Raw genomic sequence first — 9090 nt, 5'->3', positions numbered from 1 at the left:
GACGATGCGGTAATACTCGTCCGGTAAGGAAGGGTGTAAACGGGGATGTAGCGACGGAGGAAACAACAGGAAGTCGTATTAAACGTCTTTCTCGTATCGCGGCTATGCGTTGCGAAATTTTCTCGCGTAGGTAGATAAACACCAGGCTCATTTTATTGTTGAGATAGTCCGGTTGCGAATGGCTCAGCTCGCTTTCATGCGAGGTACTTTATTTTATCCATACATTCACGTAGAAGTCATTACGTTCGCCTTTATTTATTTTTTTTTCTCATTTTTTCTTTCCTCTCTTTCTTTTTTCTCGTTCTCTTTTACTTTTCCTTAAACGATGGGTAGTTAAGATGCAATTACGGAAATAATTTCGCTCAGCGAACTTATCGCAGAGAAATTTATAAGTTTCTCATGTCGATCGAAAATTGAAACTTTCACCGATATACACGAGAATTACAATTTTGTGGAATAAAGAGTAAAAAAAAAAAAAAAAAAAAGAAAAAAAAAGAAAAAAAAAAAGAAAAAAAAAAAAGAAAAAAAAAAGAAAAAGGAATCCATGCGCTTCGATGCGGGTTGAATCGATTCTATGGACGGGCTCGCTTCTGTTCGGGTCGAAAGCGTAATCGGCACATCTCGATACAAGATCGATAAATCGTACCGCAGTGGAATATCGTTCCTCGTCTTCTCGTCTTATGCAAGAGCGATGACCGATAACCCGCCTACGCAATGTAGCATGCTGAGCTGCATTGTCCGTGTTGTATACGTACTGTATTTGTACGGACGGGATTTTCACCATGATCAAAGTTGTCTGAGTATTGGCGGACGCGCTTCGTATTCATCAGGATTCAGGATGCTAACTATCGATCGTTCGTGCGGGTTTTATTGTGATATATTAACCGGTCGGAACCTAGGTCGGAACATCCGTTCCAACAACATACGTTCGTAAGTACTCGATAAGGAATTTTTCGACGTTAGTAAAGACCGACGGATGAGGTACCGACGAAAAATAGGTAGCATCAAGAATGAGAAGTGGACGCGACCGGGTGTAGGAATAAAGGAGGAAGCATGGAGGGCAGTGTAAGCAAAAGGAAGTGGCGTTGAACAAAGAACAAAAGTGGGCGAATTCCCGCTCGGTCGAGATAAAGAGAAGGAGGACTATAAAAGTTGGAAGAAGCACAGGGAGAAGCGGCGAAATAAGAAGAGGGATGAGAGATGGAGGTTGAGGATGAGAATGAGGAGAAGGATGAGAATAAGGAGGAGGAGGATGAGGAGGTGGAAGAAGAAGAAGAAGAAGAAGAAGAAGAAGAAGAAGCTGAAGCTGAAGCAGAAGAGGAGGACGAAGACGAAAAAAGGAAAGGTCGGTGCTCGCCATGGTCCGGCAGATATTCGCCGACTAATTGAATTTACGAGCTCTCCAACCAACCGACGTGGGTCGTGCCGGTCTTTGGACCAGATACAGTGTCGGTTCACCGCCATTAGTAGCCCCCCTCCCCACCCTGTTACTGCCTTCTCCGCTTTTCCATGGCGATGATCCTAAAATCGACGATTGTACGACAAACACCGAAAAATATTTTACCGACGATAGTTTGGTAGGTTGAACGATCGAAAAATTAGGCTACATTTTATATCAGGGGAGTGTGATCCTAAAGAAAAATTTACTTTTACGTTCCTGTCCGTCTTGGAATGCTTTTCTACAACCTAACGATTATGTCGACGTTCCTTCGATATTTTCTCTCTCAAACGTGTACCTTATCGCGACAACACGTAACTCGGTAGGTTTTTCGTTGTCGGATAGATCGATTCGATGGAACCGGTCCTCGTTTGTTCTTCAATTCACACCGACGACCGACGTAACTAACCTCCCTTAACGGTCTGCGTGCAAGTGCGTCCTGCCGAGAGAATAAGGATGCCTCTGAAATATAGATCCTTCCTCGACTCCTTACCTTTTACGAGTTATAATCCTGTAAAATATCGTCCGCGTACATATATACGTCTCGTATCGGTGAGTTTACCACTGATTTAGAATTTTTAATGTTTCCAACGAAAAAGCATAAGAGTCGAATAGGAAACGCGTTGGAGTCGAAAAATGTTTAAATCTCGTAGAAGAGAAGATCCGAGGAGAGGCGTTCGCCTATTGTCGTACTAAGAGTAAGTAGAGCCACCATCTTTGTTCTCCGTCCCAAAGAAGACACTTTCAGGTACGACTACGACATGGTGCATTAGGCACGAAAGAAAGAGGGAAAAGGATAAACAGAAAAAGCCGAGTAGAAAATGCCGGTACCACCGTCGGAGGCGTTTATCGAAAGAATGCCCAGGCTTTTAGCGCTTTTTTAGCAGCGACTCAAAGAATCGCAATAGCCGCTCTCTCGTTCTCTTTTCCTTCACCCTACTCTCTGTGACTTTTAGAAACGTAACACGGCGCGTTCCGACTACAGTCCTCAATACACGCTTTACTCACCTCTCTCCTGCTTGTTATTTTCCCTTCGTGCTTTCCCGACATTAAAGCCACGGCGTATATCCTCTGTCTTCAAAAAAGCAATGTACGGTCGTTAAACGCTCGCGTTAACATTAATAACGATAATGGACGAGGCGACGAAAGAATGAAAGATGGAAAGAGAAAGCGGAAGAAAAAGATAGATAGAGAGAGAGAGAGAGAGAGAGAGAGAGAGAGAGAGAGAGAGAGAGAGAGAGAGAGAGAGAGAGATAGGGAAAGAAAAAGAAAAAGAAAAAAAAGACATAGAAAGAGAAAGATGAAGTCTTCCACGTGTGAGTAGTAGGTATGTTTTTCTCCTCTCTCTCTCTCTTTTTTCCTCTTTTTCGACTTGTAAGTAGGATGCACTGTTTTTCACATGTTTTCATCGACAGCGCGTAATTAGGGAAAACGTCATTAAAGCATCCAATTAGCAGAGCTTTTCGCTTACCGCGGAAATTAATGAACGAGGTAGGATGAATGTCGTTGCTAAGGGAGAGACAGAAAGCTCGGTTGCCACTTTCATAGTGTACGTTTCTCTCTCTCTCTCTCTCTTTCCTTCTCTCTCTCTCTCTCTCTCTCTCTTTCTTCTTATTTCTCTTTTTCTTTCTGTCTCATATACTCTCTTCGAACGAGCACGTATACGTTTGCTGACGATGTAAATTTGGAATACTCGGCACGCGCGGTTAGTGCGACTGGTTTCTTCTTTGCAAATTTACATTTTTCACATATATTCCGGCACTTTGAATAGAGGTGCGTGTAAAGTAAACATTCGTCTTGCTCGCTGAACGTGCATCGACTCGAGTTTCCTCTTTTCCTTTAATAAACTTTGGTATCTTTAATTCGTACTACGTTCATTTTATTTGCAACAAAATTCTATGAGATGTTTTTATTTTTTTTTTTTTTTTTTTTTTTTTTTTTTTTTTTTTTTTTTATCTTTACGTCACACCTTTCGAGTACGGCACTTTATTATTTACTATTTTTATCTTTCTTTATTATAGAAAAACGTATAAGTTAGTGCGTATACGATAGAAGGTACGAAATATAATTTTATGCTCCATAAATTTCTCTTCTTATTAAGATGTTATTATGACGTTATTATTACCATTTTAAATGTAATATACGATAATTCTATAATATTATTCCTAATATGAGATTTAGAACGACGAGAGCTTCTGATTGTTATTGAATGACAAGCTCGTCCGATTAATACCGTATAGAACTTCCAAACGGAGATAATCTTGATCGTTCGATCGAATCGTTTGTCGTCTGTCTACGTGGAAGACAAGCGTAATGTCGTCCTCGAGTCGATGTCTCAAAGGCTTTAAGATTCGCTTGATTGGATAAGATGAATAAGTAAATGGCTGCGTTCTGATAAAGGAGTACAAACGAGTTTATATTATTATACGTACAAGTAAATCACGCACCGTATTACGAGGCAACGTTTCTTATTCTGTTCCTCGCTTCTTATTTTCTTCGCTTTGTCTTACCCTTTGCGCGCGGGCACGCGGTATTCTCCGTAGAAACACGAGAAGATCACGTCGGAGTTTCAGAATAATTGGATCGGTACAATTAGGGAGTGCACCCCTTCCAAGGAAGCTCCTTCCGTACTTCTTCTGATTCCTGCTATTTCTTCGTCTCATTCGTCCAAGACCAAAGCTGAGGAAAGAGGGGCACTACGGTCCCCCTAATGGAATCAGATTCTTCTTGTTCCGAATGTGCCCGTTCAGCAATGCCAATAAAATTTAACAAGGTTCCCATTTACCATTTGTGGAATACCCAACGCGCGCTCACCTCCGTGGATCTCTCCGTTTTTCTTTTCTCTACTCGAGAAATAATCATTTTTATCCTCCTTCCACAATTTCTCATTCCTCTCTTTGAACCGGTGTTATCGTCTCTTCTCTTTCTAGATTCCTTCCTTTTTTTTTCCTTCCCCTCATCAAGATCGCCAAGAACGATCATGATCTGAAGGTACTTGAAGATGTCCAAAAAAGTAAAATGATTATTCGTCGTTAGACAAATCGAAATATCTCGATAGATCTATCTCTTGATTGTTTTTCCATTACATCGTGATTCAAAGAAACTTTCTATGATCTTCTTACGATCGTTTCTCTTCCATAAGATCTATACGAACACGGGACACCAATGTAAACCATTTGAACGTCTCGGATCTTGGAAATCCGTGATAGAAAAAGTCGTCTTTTCCAATCGGGAGTCTCCAATAATATTGAAAAATCGAATTCGTCGAAGGAGTGCAAGAGAAGGAGAAAAGACTTCTCCCCTTTTTCTCGCTAGATCAAGATCATCGCACTCGTTGAACTTAATCGACGTTGACTGATTCCATCCTTAACAGGATTTCTCGGTCGGCCCTCTCGCGCGTTTCTCTCGACAATTTCGCTATTAACCGTGTTTCTTTGCTCTCAGGTCTCGGCGATTCGCGCCATTCGCGGCTCGACAAAAGAAGCGTTCTCCTGGAGAGGAGAGAACGCGCGTTGCATAGGCGTGCACTGTCGGCTTGCACCATCGGCTTCCACCGTCGGCTTCCAACGTCGGCTTGCAACGTCGGCGTGTCGCCTCGTCTTGTAACGCGCGCGTGTCTACACGTGTACCACCGGCATGCCTGTTACGAGTTTCCTCCTTGCCCGTCGAAAGAAACGCGAGAAAACGTTCGCACCCGTCGATCCGCGGATCGCTAATCGCGTATCCGTACCGCAAACCTGTTTCCTCTTGCCAGTTTGAGTCTCCTCTTGGCCAGATGCTACCGATCCTTGACTCTTTCCTCCTTCCTTCCCAATTATTGCTCCTTCCAAGGTATCTTTGCGATGAGAAAAGAAAAATTTATGTCGAGAAGACAGCTCGATCTTCTTTTCTTCTTTCTTTCTTTCTTTACTCCTTTATTTACTTATTTATTTATTTATTTCTCTTTTTATCTTTATATCGAACATTCCATAATTTTTCTGTCATAACTTGTCCAAGATGTTATACTTGGAAATTATTAGAATTATCGACCAACCCTTTTCTTGTATAGACTCATCTTTCGAGAAGTCATTGTACCCCTCTTCTCGGCCGATTGGGAAAGTACATAGCTACGTGGTTATCGTTTACATCTACGTAAGAAAGTAATCAGCGCTGCTTGTTGTGCGTGTTTTCAATTAAACGGGGTAAATTGCAGTTCGCTTCATTTACAATTAAGCCTATTTCTTATGGGGTCGAGAAGGCAGGTTACACATACGCAATCAACGCCCATAACGACGCGTTACGCGTTGCCTACCGTAGGTATCATCTTAATGAGCTTTGTGGACTGTTACTTCATTAATTTCTCAACATAAATGCAAATGGCCGCTTAATTTTCTCGAATCGTTTCATACCTACTACCAATGTGTTCGTATCCAACTGTTTATCGCGTGCAATAACAATGATTCATGCGATCTATAAATGGATGGATTTCCTTATTCTTAGAAAAGACTTGGAAAAAGTATTCTTTCCTTAGATTACTTATCTACCGACACGTACAAACTATACGGTGCAACTATGTTGCATTTTATTAGCTCTGTGTTTTTATCTTCGGCTTCTTTGGAGGATCCTTGAGCTCCTTCACTCTCTCCTTCTCCGACAGATATATTTTTTTGGTCTCCGGAGAAATCAGGACGTGATCCTGATCGTATCGGCGTCGAGGACACGAAAAAAGTCGGCGAGGCAAGAGAGGAATTTTATAGGTAGGTAGGTACTAAAATTCGCGAGTGATGCTCGAGCACACGTTACTTTATAGGTACTAGAGTTTCGGAGAGACGACGATAGTCGGAACGTGTGACGAATAAGATCTTGTCATCGACGTCGTCGTCGTCGTCGTCGTCGTCGTCGTCGTCGTCGTCGTCGTCATCGTCGTCATCATCGTCGTTCTCATCATCATCGTCGTCGTCATAGTCGTAGTCGTAGTCGTAGTCGTTGTTGTCGTCGTTGTCGTGGAGAAAGTCCGACGGATAAAGAAGAGGAGAAGCAGGAAAAATATATGAATCTTTTATAGTTCCGCCTGTCTACCGTGAAAAGCATAATTTCCTGATTTAAGGAAATTGCCGGGTAATTGTGATTGCATTAAATTCATAATTACGTTAGTTAACTGTGCGTCCGTTAACAACCTCCTAGTGGTAGCGACCGCGCGGTTATGAGACACGGTTCTTGTAAATTATTTTCTTTTCTTTTTTTTTCTTTTTTTTTCTCTCTTTTTTTTTTTTTTTTTTTTTTTTTTTTTTTTTTACAGCACGTCTCGGTTGGCTTTTTTTCTGATTAAAGCTATTTACGAAACCTCTTGTATTTCGTATATCGCGTTAAAAGTTTTCGTCAGTTTTTTAAATTAAAGGACAAATCAACGGCATACATATGTCCATTGTCGATACAAACTCGAAATGATTGATCATTATAGATAAAGGATTAAGTATAAGATATCGATGCGAACAACGATATCACCAATCTTAGCGGATTCTTAGAATTTTCCAAGTCATTCGTATAAGTGTACGCGACGACTCGTAGTGAGTAAAGAAGTTGCTCTTAGTACGAGCCATCTTAGGGGTGGCTATTTAAATGCAAGGTGTGCCAGTTAGATTTGTTCGAACCAATTGATCGGTTAGTGGCCGATTAAAAAAGAGAGCTGCGTCATCGAGATAAGTGGGACTACCTTATAATGAGAGGGCGCACTTTACACGGTTAGAGCGACCGTTAGTTCTGAAATATAGAGATGTGCCAGCATCATCGAAGAAGGAACGTATAATTTGAGGATGTACCGCCCTAATTAATTGCACTTCGTTATTCGGCCAAGACGGCCTGTATAATAATATATGGCCAATTCTCGAGGCACTTGCCACGTAACGAAGTTTCTTTTTTTTTTTTCTCTCTTTTTTTTTTTTCTCTCTTCCGGGCTAATATCTTTTACGTCGCTTATAATCGTACGAAAAAGAACGTACCGTATTAAATTAGTCGAATATAATCCAGTTATATTCTTACGATTTTCGTTATGACGTCTGGTGAACTATAAGCGAACAGGAAAGAGAGAGTGCCGCCGCTTTCATCGAAATGGAAAAGTCAAATGGCGTGGTATGAAACTATGCAATCGACTTTCGGTTTCTGACATCTCGATAGACTTCGTTAATTCTCCGTGCGTTTGGAATTATTATTGGAACGACTAACACGAGAGAACGCGCGACGCTTGCCATAATAATTTTCCGTATTGGATAATAGGCAGATTTAAACGAAGGACCTGCCACCAGCTGGGCCACACGCGGCCTTACAATAGCCTAATACATGACGCGATGCAAAATGATAAGGTGAGACACGTTGCAATAATTTAAAAGTTCTCCCCTTTTAAAGCAACGCGAGTGCGCGTATACTGTTTATTATTATCGTCTCGTTTATCTTGAGAACGAGGCCTGAACTTATCGTTTCTAACAACATGGCTACCGCCGAACGTGAACGATCCTATCTGTCTCCTGGCTTAGCGAGTTTTCCGTCGGAAGACATGCAATTGGTGGTGGCTTATGAAATGTTTTCCTTTATGTAAATTTATGTGCAATTAGTTCGCCGTTAGCTTTCTATGAATCTCGCAATAATTCGCGCGCGATCGTACATGATTCTAAGATCGATGATAATACAACGCGCCGTTATTCATTCTCTTTTTTTCCTCTCTTTTCCTCTTTCTCTCTTTCTCTTTCCCTTCTTTCTTCTTTCTTTCCCGTTTTATATCTTTAGACCGTGGATATATTTTCTAAGATAGGTGCGAAAAATTGTTATTTAGGTGCAAGCCCCCACGAATTATTCGCATACGAACGTCTTGTATTACAATATTACCTTTATGTCGAGTGTCGGTAGTTAGTTACTCGAGTGCGACCGTTTAACTGGCTGACGTATATAAATATTGCAGTTTGACAAACATCGATCGCATGCTTACATTAGTTACCTCGGCTTCTTTTGAATCTCCATATATGTCTTCTCCGCGAAAGTATATGCATTTATCATGCATAGTACGGGCGCCGCCCGAGTTTTGCGGGAAGATAGAGAACTCGTAATATTTCGTGTCGGACAAATTTTTCATTGATGCAATTCACGGAACGGCTAATTGCCAGTTTTGTTTTTCTATCAGATGCAAAGTCCGAAATACAATAAGAACAAACGATACGATTAATCTTATATTGTGACAAATGAAGGGAGAAACGCGTTGATTTTTTAATTCGTATATACCTAAGTATTTTTGAGATCGTAAAATATAAATTGCCAGTACGTATGTACATAGATAAGTGCACGACGCTCGAACTGGTGCCAATCGTTAGGATTATTAATACTCGATAATTGCGAACATTCATTAATAATTCTCAGCGTAGCCGACGTTTTAGGCCTAAAACAGGCCGCCGTCGGTAGCCGTAGTAAATATTCACTTTCATCGAGTCTCGATATCCTATTCGATTTTTCAATTTGAACATTGCTCCGATAATATTGCACGAGGCATTGATTTTTCTTTTTTTCTTTTTTTGTTCTAATGTATATATACCGGTACTTCTCGTTTATTAATACGTCGTTTATCGATTTAACTACGTACGTTAAAAAATAGTTTAATCTTCACGATCTCGAAGATTGTTGGGAGTAAT

At 40.9% G+C, this 9090-nt stretch overlaps 1 protein-coding gene across 8 annotated transcripts in view; it reads left to right on the top strand.

Annotated features, from left to right (window-relative positions):
• The window catches only part of LOC124946845 (UPF0489 protein C5orf22 homolog), a 447955-nt gene that overhangs the window by 22926 nt on the left and 415939 nt on the right, over positions 1 to 9090 (top strand). The window lies entirely within an intron of this gene.

This window comes from Vespa velutina, chromosome 2 (assembly GCF_912470025.1).
Source record: "Vespa velutina chromosome 2, iVesVel2.1, whole genome shotgun sequence".
Classification (NCBI taxonomy): Eukaryota; Metazoa; Arthropoda; class Insecta; order Hymenoptera; family Vespidae; genus Vespa; species Vespa velutina.
The sequence above is the reverse complement of the archived record's forward strand: the minus strand, read 5'-3'. Positions and strand labels throughout refer to the sequence as shown.